Source organism: Gymnogyps californianus, chromosome 3, assembly GCF_018139145.2.
Source record: "Gymnogyps californianus isolate 813 chromosome 3, ASM1813914v2, whole genome shotgun sequence".
Classification (NCBI taxonomy): domain Eukaryota; kingdom Metazoa; phylum Chordata; class Aves; order Accipitriformes; family Cathartidae; genus Gymnogyps; species Gymnogyps californianus.
Genome location: NC_059473.1, coordinates 65,856,395 through 65,872,510, shown reverse-complemented (window position 1 = coordinate 65,872,510; position 16,116 = coordinate 65,856,395).

Below are 16,116 nucleotides of genomic sequence, written 5' to 3'. Positions count from 1 at the left end.
TTATTTTTCACAGCCTGGTAAAAGTTGTGATGGTGCAGCCGAGGAAGAGTTTTGAAATGCTACATCTCAAACAGTGGGGTCTAGAAAAGTAATTGGCTCCTTGGTCACTTTGTGAGTTTAATCACCAAAACTACTTGAGTTTTTGCAAAATGAAGGCTAGTCCTCTATCTGAGAGAAAGATGATAGAGAAATTAATCTGTCATTTCTTTTTTTATTTACTAGTTAAAAGGGAAAAAAACCCTGTCCTCTGTCCAGTGGAAAATACAGAAGTAGTAAATGAGTAGGTATACATATAATGCAGAACATAACAGTGTTACCTTTGTCATTCCACATGGAAACAGCAGAACAAGGCAAAATAGTTCACAGAAAGTACTACCACCAGAGAAAAGCCTCCAGCTTTCATTCTTTTTGGGATTATCCTTTCTCCTTGAACACAGAGTATTGCTGCGTGTTGGGATCTACCCAGACATGCTGGAGCACATAAGCTCTCAAAACTGCGCAGATTTGAGCAGAAGCAGCAAACAAGGGGTGAGGCAGGAAAACAGGGAGTGACAGCGTGTTTCACATGATGGTCCCTTGTACCTATTTCTCCAAAAGGGGCCAAGGATGATTTGATTCTGCTTTAGACATCCTTGTGAAGTTGTTTGACTTCTAAAATATCATGATATCCTTGTTCTTCCCTAGGGTTTGATGCAAATGGCAAACTTGAGAAGAAGCCTGAAGGAGTTGAGGACTATGGATTAGAAGAAGTGGTTTGGGGAACGGAGGGTGATTGACCTGAAGTGGGAAAAGACTGAAGCTGTGATTCGTGATGCAAGAGGAAAAAACTAGGAGGGACAGAGTTTAAATGGCCTTGGAGAAAAGGACAAGAATTGTTACCCTCATGCAGGAAAAGAAGGAAATCCAGTAGGGACATAAAAGAATATGATCAGAACTTTTTGTTAGTGGTTTTGCTTTTTGTGAACCAGAATGCTGCAATACCGGAAAGCAGTGGAAGCAGAGATTATGACAAGCACAGCTGCAGATATACAGAACACAGCTGCAAACTGCTTCTAGAGGATGTTTTATCTGCTCCACTGCTTCAGCAGGAGACCACCATACACTCAGCGAGAGAGACTAAAAGTGGCCTGTGATTATCAGCCAGTCACAGACACAACTCTCCTGGGCAGAGTGAGAGGGGATGCACAGCCTGCAGATTTGTTGGTGGGTTTGAAGGTAAGAGGAACGGAGTATCTGGGCAGGGAGACGAGTATGCAGGAGGGAGATGTGAGAAGGTGAGTCTGTTCCACCTAGAGCAATTAAGGAGCCAGCTTTGTTGCCATTGCAACATCACTTACAAAACACGAGCCCAATCCCTAATGAGCTTAACTTTAAAAATAAGAGGAAGCCTTTTCTTGCCTCAGAGTACTTGTTATGTGCTCAGAATGTGCTGTTCTCTTTCCAAAAGCTTTTCATCTTAAAGTGAGTTTTCGCCAACCGGTCTGAGACGGAGCTCTGTGAAACAGCATGGCAAAAGAACAAGACTGCGTGCTATTCAACTTTAATAAGTCATGGGAGAAGATATTGTTTAGCCTTGCAGAGTTTATACTCTCAGATTTATAACTGTAAGTAAGTAATTAAAAGGAAGCAAGCCGTCTTGGGCCTGCCTATGCTCCGGCTCTTACAAGGCCCAGTGTCCTGCATCTGGCATGGCCAGCCCATCTGGCATGGCTCAAGGGTTTGTGTCCTTTTTGAAAGGGAAGGGACTAATTGGGTTGGCTGCTCCTTGCTAGCAACGCAGGAGGCTCTGTGGGCACTGGGGAGAGTCCATGGGGTCTCCAGGCTGGTTAGGGAAAAAGGAGAACATTGCTAATCTTTTCCCTTCTTGCAAAGCAGATTTTTTGGTCTGTTGCCATCACAGTGACTCCAGTATTTTGGATCCTTGTGCAAAGCTTTGGATCCCGAAGATCTGGGCTGGGGAGCGAGTGCACACGCAGAGCTACAGCAGAGCTGAGGTCCCACTCTGCCTTTGGGAGGCATGTGCGACCAGCAGCTGGGAGCAGGCTGGGGGGGGCGGGCTGCAAAGGTGGCAGATCTCTCTAGGAGTCTGGGCTGGTTTGTAAAATGCACTAGGCAGGATCCTGGAGTCCTAGTCCACATAGGCACCAAGGACAAGAGGAGGGGCAGGACAGAGATTTGGGAGGCTAAGTCTAGGCACCTTAAAAACAGCAAGGCTTCCATGGCAGTGCTCTCTGAAAGGTTTACAGTGCTCTGTGCAGGGCTGGAGAGAGAAGCCAAAAGGCAGAGTTTTAATGTCCAGCAGAAAAGATGGTAGATGAGCAGCGACTCAGGATCATAGGAATGGAGGATCCTTCTATTATACGGGAGACATATACAGACATACGGGCTTTGTATAGACGTTAAAGAAACCAAACTTCTGGCACTGAAAACAAGAAGGCTGTGAATGAGTTTTTAAACTGAATAGTGTTAAAGGAAGCTGATGGGTATGGAAGAGCTCATGGTTTGAGACAATTCTTCTGTTCTGGATTCTGTATCCAAATAGGAGACAGATCAGAGGATCGATAGTCACATAAGAAATGGAAAACTGTCATTTAGACTGCCGGGAACCAAATGAGCGGTATGTGCACTTCCAGAGGATTGCAAGGAGTCTAATAAAGAAGATGAGAAAACTGGTGTACATAGCCCTTCACGAAAATATTGACACTGGGTATGCTGGGGCCTTGGTGGAAGAAAGATCACCACGGTACATGGTGGTACAAAATATACCTGAAAACATAGTAAACTGTTCTAGCACTGCAGTTATATTAGAGGTTAATGAGAACCTAACATAAAGGTAGATTAACAAATTAACAAATTAACTGCCTCAATGAGTAACACCAAGTTTGTATAGGCTGAAATTCCAGGCCTAAATAGGAAGAAAAATAAATCATCAGGTCCTTATCTCCAGCTGTCTGATGAAGTAAGCAACGAGTGCCATCCTAGGGAGATGGAAATGCAGTGCAGGTAAGAAGGTGAGGAAGTTTTTGAATAAAACAGGGAACAGCATTACAGGCTTGTTTGCCCACACCTTGAATGCTGCATGCCACTCTCATCCTGTCATCTGAAAAAGGGTGTATCAGAACTGGAAAGAGTTCAGAGAAGAGCAACAGGGATGGCTGGAGACACAGAATGCCTTCTGCATGACAAAAAATTAAGTAAACTAAGATTTTTCAGCCTGGGAAAGAGATGACTCAGGCTGATGTAGTAGAGGTCTATAAACTCATGAGTCGCACAGAAAGAGTAAGTAGTGGCGGATATGATTTAAATATCTCTTCCAACAGTAAAACTGCAGGACATCAAATGATGCTAGTAAGAGCCAGATTTGGGGGGGGGGGGGGGAAAGGGTTATTAACACGGTTGTAGTAGTCCAAGCTGACGTAAGTTCAAAGGCAGACTGGATGAGTTCAGGAAAATTTGTTGAGAATTTCTAAACACACTGAAATCGTATCTGCTTCAAGGTGCCACTGAGATGGAAATATTCGGAGGCTATGACAATATAATGGAGAAACATCGTGCATGCTTGCTTTATTTTTAGGATGTGCCCTCAGCATTTGCTTGAAGGCGCTACTGGAGATGATATGGTCCTGTGGTCTGATCCACTGCAAGCTCTTATGTTATTGTGTGAGAGTAATTCTTTATCTAAATCAGTGGTGGCCAGAGGACTCCCAGGCTGGGCCTGACATGTGCATCTCCTGATGAGGCTTAGGCCTGGGCTGGGTGCTGTCAAGACACAGAGTAAAGCTTTGAGGGTAAAGCTGGTATACAAAATTGCGTGCCCGATGCCTTCCCCATGACGCAGCGGTTGCCTCCCGTCAGTGCCAGTGCAGCTCTCTCTGGAGCAATCCATCCTGTGACCCAGGGCAGAAATGCAACTGCTTCAGGAAGGGCGAAGCCCACCCTCGCCATTTCAGTGCAGAGTTTACAGGGGAACCCCACAAAGAGTTGCCCTGGCACAGCTGGGAGGGCAGTTGGCCTCAGCCCCGGGGTGACGTTAACCAGCTGCAAGCGGGAAAGGGGATCTTCACTGAGAGAAGGTAAGAACAACTGCACCCTCCAGTGCCTTGATATAATTGTGGCATTGTGCTCTCATCATAGCAATAAAAGAATCTGGACTAAAAAGTGCACCTTTGTTTTATAGGACCTTTTTTACACCCCCACTATTTCATTCATCTTGAGCAGAAAGCAACACACCCAAAACAGTTGAGTTGCCTCAGCCAAGGGCATGAGAAGGACACGAATAGGTGTTGGTTGCTTTTTGCTGCCTGACAAAATATAATGTGGACCCACTCCCCAGGAAATGAAGGAGCCATAGGGTTTGGGGATGGAATTTTTTTGAAAAATTCAGTTTTTCAGACTTAGCCACTGAGGGTACTGGCTAGGTACATGGGTCTGACTCTAGGAGGTGATCCTTGCGAGAGGTTTTTAAGAAGCTTAATCACAACATAAATACTAATGCAACAAACAGGAAGCAATGGGAACCTCAAAGAATTTCTGCTTTACGTAGTCTAAATTCCAATCATGTTCCTCATAAAAAAGCAAACTGATGAGCAAACAGAACAGGAGGACACACTGATGAGAGGTATTGTCACGTACGACTCAATCACTATATCCGCTGCACAGTGATTTAGGCCTTCTTGAAGGTTTGTGCTGTCTTTATTACCCACTGTTTGAGCTCTCCATATGGTTACACGTGTAGCTATAGTCACCAGACCTGTGTACTCAAGTGGGCATGAATATTCATTGCCAGATTTTTTGTTTTATCTTAAGGGGATAAAAGTTAAAGTGAAAATATGTCATCTGAGAAGGGTTTTTTTGGTCATTCTAACTGGAAAAGCCGGGGCAGCACACACTACACACTTTTACCCAGATTTTAATAAATTCAGATACAAATACGAATGGACTCTGAATGTTCAAGAGCTGCTCTGTAGCTGAACATATGTGCTAAAGCACAGTGGAAAAGATACTGACAGAAGTGCCAGGTGTCTAGAGCAATTTAAATACAGCAGACCAAGCCCGCCGGGTGCTGATGCACAGTCCTGCCAAATGGCTTGTGGGGTTTGAGTACCAGCAAAGCACTTGGGCTCAGAGCCACAGACCTCGGACTGATGGTATCAGAGCAGAGGATGATTTATTTTTGTTAAGTCCTGGTCATGGACATTTGCACAGTCATTTAAAGAGGGTAAGTACTACCCCTATGGAGGCATGTTCATTTCCTTTGGCAAATTTGGGATAATAATTAGGAACTGTGGCAAAACTACTTAAAATTCAGGGGGACCACTGAGACAAAACACAGGCCTAAATTAAAAGTGCAGAATACAGCATCAAAAGAAAGTAAAGCTGTCAGTGGTTCACAAGGAGAAAAAAGTCCCCCCAAAAAAGGAAAAGCAGATAGTATCATCATGACAGAAAAAAAATCTATTGGGTGTCAGCTATTCTTCTTCAGGAAAGAAATAAAATAAATGATAGGATGAAGGGAAGTATTAACACATAAAGTGAAGACTCCTTTAGTTGAGGTGGTGGAGACTTTCTTATTAGAGGGCATACATCCTTGAACCATTAGGCTGCTAGACTTCTGGCTGAGACCCGTGGACATTGATAGTTACTGCCTTTGCCAGTTAGAATAGAAAAAGGGCTAAGCTGTACTGCAGCTGCCCTTTGTCACAGATGATCCAGCACCAGCAAGAGTTTATGCTTTTGGCTGGCATATCCTTCCCTAAGCACCACTGCCAGCTCTGTCTCCATGCTCTGGGGAAGATAGGACTGATATTACGAGCAGATACACAACAACAAAGAGAACAAAATGAATACTTCTGCCTCCTTCAGGTCCATTAAAAGCTGTTCACAGTCTTGCTTCTCGCTCAGAGTATTTCAGAAAGTCTCTTTACTGTCTTCCTATAGTGAGGATCCCAACACCTTAACCACAATAACACATTACATCACGAATAGCTTTACTGAAGATAATAGAACCTTTAACACGCTCCATATGTAATTTAAACCGGCTTACTGGAGGGAATAGTCTATGTCTGTTCTAATAAACTCCTTCAGTGTGCAAAACAGAGGACTTGCATGCAAAGTCCCTGCTGAGAACGATCCCAGGAATGTTCAGACCCCAGACCATGTCCAGGAATTGTTTGGGGGTGCTGACTGGCAGGGACCTAAAGCGTGCCTGGGAGCCCTCTGACAGGGAACTGTACAGACAATTGCACTCCGGTGCTTGGGACTGTTCCTGCCACTGTTTAACTTACTAGCATAGACATGGCCTCATTGTCTAAAGTGGTGGACTCCAGAGAGCTTCTCAACTCCAGGATCTGGACATATGTCCCCTTGCCTCCCAACCATGTTCTGAAGTGAGAGAAAGGCGATCTCTTGCCTTTACTGCTCTGAGAAGGAGACTTGGATACACAACTGAGAAGGGTGACTATCCAGACAACTGTGGGACCAGAGCGCTCTGGCACATGTTTCATCATTGGTCCACGCCCACCCTAATATGATAAGGTATTTCCTCATTTTATGAGTGTCCTAGAATATGGACCTATATAATAATGTTTGTGACAACAGGACTCAGCCTGCATCTATTTTACTTCTGTCCCTTTTCTATGGAAAATGACTATGTTTGCCCTTGAATTCCTTCCAGAGCACTATCTGGGCATGAACTGTTCTGTAATTAAACCAAACTATTTCAGCTCACAGGAATAACTGAGTGCAATTTATCTGAGAGGAATGATCTATATGATCCCTACGGAAGCCTGGAAAGACTTTATCAGCATGTCAGAATAAGTTCACAGCTTAAGTAGAGAGGTCTAGAATAAACTCCACAGTCTTCATGAAGCGCTGTGTATTACTAAGAGCTTTGCTGTATTATTTGCATTGCACTTGCTTGAAAATACCCTGTATGGACACAAAGAAAATTTTATTGCTAATTGCACACTGGGCAAACACATGAGAGTTATGTCTTGAGACCAGCAACATGACTGCTGTGCAGGCTGAGAGCTGCAGAGTTCATCAGAACTGCTCAAATGATGGTAAGTGGAGCTTCATCTTCTTCTCTCACATTCATGATGTGCTTCACACTGCTAGAGACTTTAATGGTGTTAAAAGAGGTCAGAAGGGGTTTTGAATCTCAGAACATCTGTCCATCAACACCCACTTCTGGGGTCATGACCCCACTTCCAATTATACTGCCAAGCTTGTCCATAAAAGTAAGGTTGTGACCCTCGTTTAGGAACTAGTGGCTTAAAATAAGCTCTGGGAAGAAGGAATAAAAAACATTTACAAAGAAGTGTATACTTGGAATGCATGTCAAGTGTAGGGTACTTTCCAAAGAGACAAGACTAGGGTGAGGTCATGCAAACACATAATGCATTGTATCTCTAGGTAATTCTTTTTCTCCATAAAAGGGGAAGAACTAACGATTCTCAAGACAGAGAGAATCACAGCAGCTGCACAGGTTCTGCACTATTAGGTGATTTAGATACCTGTCCTTTGTTTTAATCATCGAAGTGCAGAAGTTACGCACCTAGAAGTAAATAGCAAGATTTTCCATTGGAAACTGGGAATTCATTTGCTGGAAATCAGGATGGAGTGTATGTTACAGCAGCTGAGGGTATTAGTCATAGGATGACTATGAAACACAGAAAGGACCAGTCCTGAACAAGGCACACATCATCCTAAGGTTTATCAAATATGATGTTTCTAGCATAAGCCTGGAGATAAGTCTGAAGCATCACTGGGGATTTTAACTCTGGCGCCTAGTACATTTTCTCCAGCAAGGTGAATTTAAACAAAACATGTGCAGTGAGGATGATTGGCATGGCCAGGGGATGAGAGTCCTGTCTTACAAGATAGAGACTGAGAAAGACTGGCTTGTATAGCCTAGCATAGTGAAAGAAAGGACAGGATTGCACTCCCTAAGTACATTGATGGGTGAAGGAAAGCAGGGGAAGGAACTATCAGAGCTTAAAGACTGTGTTGCACAGGAAAAAAATATTTTTTTTTAATATGACTATGAATCACCCTGGTTAGAAACTGAAAGAACTGGCAGTACTGCAAAGTTTTAGCAGAGGTATGATGAGTCTGGGGCAAGGAACCTCACTGGTTTTAAGACACAGCTTGCTGAATGGGATTATATAGGAAGATGTATGCTGTATCAGGAAACAGGGAACAATGATATGGACAGTAAGTAGGTGATGTTCCTAGTTCTCAGGGACAAGAAGAATATGATTATCCTTCTGCCAGTAGTGTACCCTGGGTATGGTACATCATCCAAAGCTCTCCCTAGCCTGACACTGGAACACTTACAGAAAACTGAGGTGGAGTTAGGTCTGCTGCTATATAGCAGATTTGTCTTTAATAAAGAGGGTTGTTTTCCAGATACGAAGCCAACATTTTGCATTGCTCAATGTCATATTATCACTCATAATTATATGCAATTCGTCTCACTCTATGGTGTTTACAACTTTTAAATGTGGGTAGTCAGTTATAATAGCATTCTTACAGTGTTAAGCAGTGTCTTCCTGTCCTGTTTGCTCATTTCATTTTATGTGAAACAAATGTGATTTTCCTCAGTTCTTAACTATTTTAATTCTGTATATTCTTTTCATGATCAATTAAGTTGTTTTTACTGAAAAGTTTACACAGATTTCCAAGTAAATGCTTATTCCTTTTCCTCCCACTATGATTAAGGTGGAAACTTGATCAGGTTTAAAAAAGGTATTAAATGGTGACAGATGCTGCAGCCTACCTCATGCAATTTACTGACCTTTCAAACCTTTCTGTGTCCAGAGAAAGGAAGGACAGTTCATACTCAAATTCTTTGTAGGGAACGTAGGCCTGTTGTTCATGCAATGCAATTATGCAACAGAGAGCAGGCAACACCCTTAATCCGCCAACAATCCACAACTGTAATGACGTTCAGGTCCTGATTGGAGTCTGGTCTCCAGCCCATCAGCTTTTTTTTTTTATTTTAATAAAGTCAATAAAGGAGGCTCTTCCAGAAATATGATAGACCTCTGAAGTCTATGCCTGTCATCTCTGTGCCTTATCTCTTTCCTTTGCTCTGTATATCTTAGTTCCTTTCTTTTTATGGGTCTTACTTGATGCTGTTGTTTTCCATGTTATCTACTGCATGCTCTGGCTGGTCAGCAGAACCCTTCGTGCCCCCACTTACATGTATTTAAGTAAGAGCATCAGCTGCTGGCGGTGGTGGACACATGGAGGGTGACACTGCTGAGGAGGTGGCTGGAGGGGCACGCTTGGGAGGAGGTGCTCAGTGCTGGAGGAGATACCTCTGAGGGACTGCAGCTGTGGGTGATCTACACCAGGGCAGTGACAGCCCTGACAGACTACAGCAAAGGCTAACCCACACTGGAACAGGGGCACCTCTGAAGGATTGCAGCCATGGGTGATCCATCCCGGCTCAGGGATGCCCCTGAGAGACTGTCGCCAGTGATGAGCAATGTCAGAGCAGAGACGCCCCTGGGGGACTGCGTCCCATAGATAGATGAGAGGAATTGAAATTTCCTTTCTTCCAATCCTGAGAAACCTTCCCTGATCACAAAGACCTGTCAAAGACAAATTGCAAGTACCCTTGCAGTGACCTCACCCAGCTCCCTCAGCATTCATGAGTGTATCCTATTAGGTCCCATGGAGTTATGCTTGTCCAGTTTGTTTAGAAGTTCCCTGACTTGATCCTCATCCTCCAAGGGTAAGTCTTCCTTGCTGTAGACTTTCCCACTGATCTCAGGAGCCTGGGATTCCTGAAGACTGTTTTTACCAGTAAAGACCAAAGTGAAGAAGACCTTGAATACCGTGTCTTTTTCCATGTCCTTTGCCACAAGGACACCTGCCCTGTTCAGCAGCAGGCCCACATTTTCCCTAGCCTTTTCTTGTTGTCTTTCATGTCTCTCACCAGATTCAACTCCAGGTGGGCTTTGGCTTTCCTAATCCCATCTCTGCACAATCGAGCAATGTCTCTGTATTCCTTCTGGGTCACCTCTCCCTGCTTTGACCTCTTGTATGCACCCTTTTTATGTTTGAGATTTATCGGGAGATCCTTGTTCATCCATGCAGGCCTCCTGTCACCTTTGCTTGATTTCCTTCTTTTCAGGATGGACCATTCTTGAGCTTGGAGGAGGTGATCCTGGAAAACCGGTAAGAAGCACCAGAGTGGCTGAAGAAAACCAGTAAGAAGCACACTGGAGCAGAAAGAAGCCAACGAGCACAGAGCAACAGGCAGAAGCTGTTATGCACACAATCCAACTTCCTCGGCCACCCACTGCTTCACTGTAGGAATTGGGATGGACTCAGTGTATCCTGCAGCAAGAATAAGAGAAATTGAGACTAAGAAGTAAGGAGCATAGGTGTTTGACTTAAGGTGAGCCTGAGGAAGGAGGAGAAAAGATGTTTACTTAAGCGTTTAATTGTTTATGTTCCCTCTTCTTTTCTCAATATCTGGATCAGTGATCGAAATTTCTGTTAATTGGTAATTAATTAAATTGTAAGTAAAAATTGCCCAGTTTTTGCCTGTGACGCTAGCAAGTACAATAGTCAAACTTTCATTTCACGGCACCATGGAGACCCTTTGGCATATTCTGCTTCGATAATGTGGAGATGCATTAAAATCTTTGGAAACTATAGGTAAACTCTCATTAAGACTCTACACAGTCTGAGTACTCTAAAGAGAGTTCTGGTATATAGTAGGGGAAAGCCAGCTGAGCTGTTGAGCCTAGAGCAAGCTTTGACTACATTAATACAATGCTGATTCAAAGCTGATTAACTTTTTGTGCATGACAGATACATTGGTTTGAGTTTAGTGCTGCACTTCTGTAATTGCTCAACTCCCAAACTACATCTGGTTTATGTCTGTTCCGGAGCCATGGAGCAGACACACAAAGGACTGCACCCATCTTTAGATATTTTCTACTGGGTATGTCTCTACCATGATTTGAGCATGAACTGCTGCGTGTTCGCACTGTGAGGAAATAAAATTCTGCTCTCATCTGGCTGTGGAAAAGCCTCTGAACATATTGCAAAGAATGTTTGGACACAGACTCTTTGTGAAGGCTCAGACACACAGCTATAGACAGTATCAATGCACTACCACCGTGTTTTTGTCTGTCCTTGTAGACTCATTGCATGGCTGACATTGTGCAGACAAGGCAGTGGAGGGTCCTCTCAGGAAAGGCTCCTTTATAATGTGCTAGAGGGATAAATAGATGAGATTTGGAAGTACTCTGAGTTGTCCTTGTAAAAGCACAGGCTCCCAAATCTGAAAAGCAAGTGTCCTATGTTGAACTCAAGTCTGGGAGCTGTAGAATAAAGGAATTTTATGGGTAGGGCTAGAATCTTTGTTTCATTAACATGCATGTCTAAAAAAGGCAAGTTCTCAGATTAAAAAAAAACCAACAAAGAAACAGTTACATGAGATGTGAGTCTTTCTTCTAATACTATTTCTAAACATTTTTTGTGGGATTTATAACAAGCTGAAGAACTCGGAAAGGGCATGGTTGATCAGAGGATCCCTCTACTATGTGGCCAAGAACAGATGTATGTGGAGACATCCAGATATATTAAGAAGAGTATTCTGGCAGATCCTTACGAACAAAGAACTAGATAGCATGTCCATGTCAACATGTTGTACTGTCAGAGAGGATTAATTCTCTGCTTAACATCCTAAAATATGGAAGTCAGTGGGAACCAGAGTGACAACACCTACTAGGAGTGGGTCAACTTTTTTCCTCCTTCTTGGAGCAAAGTTAGTTAGCAACCCAGGAACACCCCTGTTCCTTTTGGCTGGTTCTCTTGCCTTTTTGGCCTTTTTTCTCCCCAGGTGCAGAGGAGGATGAGAACTTGCTGAGTTGGTTTTGAGAATTTAAAAATGTGAAGAAAGGGAAATTAGACCCTGGCTGTGGTTTAAATTGAAATGGAGATCAAAGTCCAGCACTTTCAAGCATAAAGGGTGTGTATACATTTTGGGAGCAGCTCTCTAAGTTTGATGTAAGTCAGTCTGCTTGTGTAATTCTACCATACCTAGCCCAGATTCCTGTCTGCAGTTACGTTTATTTTAGAAAATGTCTCTGTTGGTATTAAAAAAATCAAACCAAAAATTTTCTTGTTCTAGCACAGTTGTTAGTAAAATCAGGATGAGAATTCTGCTTCTGAAAAACAAAGGTCTGCTAGCTGCTACACTAACACTAAGCTACTTCATCCGTTGTTACTCTCTGAACTCTTAAGTGGACCCATTTTTTTACTTACTACCACAAAGGAGCATGTGAAAGGAAAGGAACTGTAGGAGGCTGGGTGGCTTTGAGAGGTACTAGGTGACCTCTGATTACCACAACAGGTGGGAATGAAGTGCCAATGGGTGCTCCTAATCTTCATGCTGAGGGTACTGCACTGTCCCATGGCTCCTACCAGAAGTAGGAGAAGATCTGCTAGATGCAACTTCAGGTGTATGGGGAAGAACATTTCTTGTTGCTGTCTATCTTGTTTGTATGTGGGACAGTTATCTGTGATTGAGGGATCCCTTTTCACTTAGTATCCCTTTCCTCTGAAATCGTGCTGAATTTGAAAGCAGAGCAGTCTTCTGCAGTTACTGTTGAGATCCAGAAAGAGTTCTGGGGTGTTAGTGGAAGAAAATAGATCTCCAACATTACTTTTTTTTAGTGTCTGAAGGGGATGGATTGTTATAGCAAGGGATTCAGGAAGCACTGAAAACCACGGAGTAATCTAGAAAATACTATACTAACAGCCTGTTTTATAGAACCCTGGGCAATGGTGAGTATTACTTTGTCCTGGATACTCCACTCACAGCAAATCAGTTATTGCAGTAAGTTTCCTTCTGGAAAGCTTTCTCTTGTGGGTAGGTGTCTGCCAAACTCCTCTGAAGACAGGGACTGACCTGTGTATTCTCAAAGTTTATAATCTCGGGGGATGCAAATCTTTCAAACGCTTTGGCATTTACCTTGCCAAAACAAGCTGAGAAATATCACTCTAAAAATAGCTCTGTCTTTTGGCTCTATACATGCTTTAGGTAAGACATTCCTAAAGCTTAAAATAATGAATATTTTTTAAAAAATTCTCTTTCAGAACCAAACTGCAAAGCTGAAAAGGATCATTATTTTTAATTTTTTTATTAATCTTTACTCCTTTTAAGGTCAAATCCTGACCATATTTTTATTTATATACAATGGTTTGGGTTTTTTTTTCTTATTTTAATTTTGTTGTAGTCCTAAGATCTCAAATGATAAAGATTCAATGACAAGAACTTCTACCTGGGAACTCTGAATAAAGCAGGATCACTTTGAGTTAGGTGCTTACTGTATGGAGAAAAGAAAGGATAGGTGTCTCCAAAGAGACAACATTGAAATTAATTTACCCTCCCCTGCTTAAAAGTAAAAATCCCTGGCCCGTCTATCGCTTATGGCTGCAGTGGAACTGGCAAGAGAAATCTGATGCCTTGCTTTGTTGGAAGTACCTGCTGAAACATTAAGTACTTCCTACCATACAAGCAGAACAAATGTTCAATTATTCGACAAAAATGTTTTTGCCTGGGGATATTCTGTCATCCTTCTTGTCATGACATCGAGTCTGTGAAGATGTGCTTGTGATACGTGTGTGCTATGCACATGTTTTACAAGTTATGAACCATGAACTCTCCACAAAGAGGTGAGTTGATTTGTCAGCTGAACAAGCCTGGGAATAAAAGAGAGGGCTGGAATCTACAAAAGGATTTAAGATTGTAACTCCTTTTTAGGCACCAATGCTTACTGTGAAATTGATGGAAGGATAGGAACCTAAATACCTATGTGGATCTTGGCCTGTGTCTTGTTGATGCCCATGCAGTGCCTTGTAATAGCTTCTCTTTTTCTAATCATCTCCATGTTTCCTGGCGTCCTGATTTATAGCTATTTCAAGATTCGCCTTGTGATACAAGAATGAAGGAAGATAATTATTTCTAGGCTTTGGTTACGGAGATCCCATGTTGGTAATGTGATGTCTAACACACCTTGCAGTTTATAGGGGAGGTCCAGCAGTACGCTGGCTTTGAAGGTGCCCTTGGACTGGTCCTTATGTGAACTTGGCTGCCTGTCAGCAGCATGACTGCACAGTTTTGGTAAGCTTGGAAAGTTCCTTTAAAGGCTTGCAAGAAGGAAAGGCCTCATTTCAGCACATTTTTACCAGTGACATAATCTCCTCTTAATATTTTTGTGTATAAAGCATCGTGTCATTTACCAGGTCAAGAAACTCACTCCCAAAGAATGTATGCCTCTGACTCTAGGAGAGAGGGTTTAAAAAAAAAAATTGTTGCCGTTCAGCAGCTTTCCTGGGTGTCTCATTCTTTAGCTGATCCACATTCTTTCCCAGTGAGCGAGAACATGATAAGGCAGTAGTGCCTATTTATAACTGGCAGGGAGAGATACTTGCTTAGTGATGCAGTACTCAGCGAAGGAAAAAAGGAGAAAAAGCAGTCCAGTCCCTAAATGCTTGTCCTGAGTTCTGCTGTTGGTTACTCCTCCGTGCTGGCATCCTTACTCTTCTTTGGAGGGCACCACGTGTGACTTGGCCTTTGAGAGCAAAATAAAACAACGTGTTCAGGACTGCGCAAAATGAGTCACCAGGAAACCATGTGTGCTTTTCATCTCCTTGTAGTTTTAATGTTTGATTTTTGTTTCTCTGAAAATGACTATTTATACGGTGGTAGTACTTAGAGGCCCTGATCCAAACTGAAGCCGGCATTGCTAGGCTGTGTGTAAACACATGGTGAGAGACAGGCCCTTAAAAGGGCCCTTAAAGTCCTTAAAAGTCCTTACCCTTAAAAGTCAGTGATCAAAGTGACCCTGACAACTAAAAGATAGGACAGGAAATGGATATGATGTGACTTTCCAAAAATTATGCCACAGATCAATCACTTGCCAGACAGGAGAATCATTTACTTTTCATCTTTTCCCTCCAAACAGTTAAGAAGAGGCAGAAGGTAAAACAAACCTCAACAGGGGAGAATTCAACTTCAGTGAATCACTCTGGTCATCGCTTGCTGCGCCTTGGTTCATTGCCTTGTGCTGGATGAGAGGAAGAGGGATCTTGGATCTGCTTTGTACAGATGTCCTCACCACAATGATATGAAGATGGCAACTTTCCAGCCTTGCTGATTTTGTGACTCTACTCTTTTACTTTCAGTTGAAATGCCCCACATAGAATATATGTGGCATCAGAAATGAATCTTCATCAGCTGAGGGATAGCCTCCATACAGAACAGCTTTCCTTTTAGCATCCTGTTCAGCTGCAACTGTGTGAGAGCTGGCAAGAAATGTACTTTTTGCCAGCCTGGTAATCCAAGGTGCCTGTTTTCTAACCTGGCAGGGAATGGATGGGTAATTTTATTCCTTTTCTGAGAGATGGGAAAAGCTGAATATTAGGAAGGAATATTAAGAACAGACAGCACAGATTTACCGAATTTCCATTGAACACAGACATTTTTCTTTCCATGAGGTCTGTATCCGTATTGCTTCACTAGTGAGCACAAAAAAAAGCAAGGCACCACTTCACCCACACAGGCTGTCTTCTTGGATGTCATTTCATGACGTGTCCGGTGTGCTGATATCTCTTACGCAAAAGATTTGAAGAGTATGATTTGAATAAAACCAATCATGTTCTAAAGACATTAGAGTTCTACTGGAATCACTTTAAAATGTATTGACTATATCAATGACTGACCCCCTTTTTAAAGAGTTTGGTAGGATGATCTTATAATTCCCTACAAACTTAGTCGAACTGTACTCTTTTCTGTAAGAAGTTTTCATCCTGGGCTTTATTTAGGAAAAGCCAGTCTTGGCAGGCACCTGTAAACTTTTCAACTAGAAAAATGTGAGGAAACTACTGCCACATTTATTTATTTAATTTATTAATTAATTTATAACATTTGTTTATTCTTGTTTTGAAAACTAAGCTGAGTTATAAATAATACTGCTCTGGAGATTTAAGAGTATGACTGACAAAAGAGAAACTTCCTGAATGCCTGAACCAATTGTAATGGAAAAGTGAGCTATAAAAACCCTGCCTAGTACTTTCACTAATAAT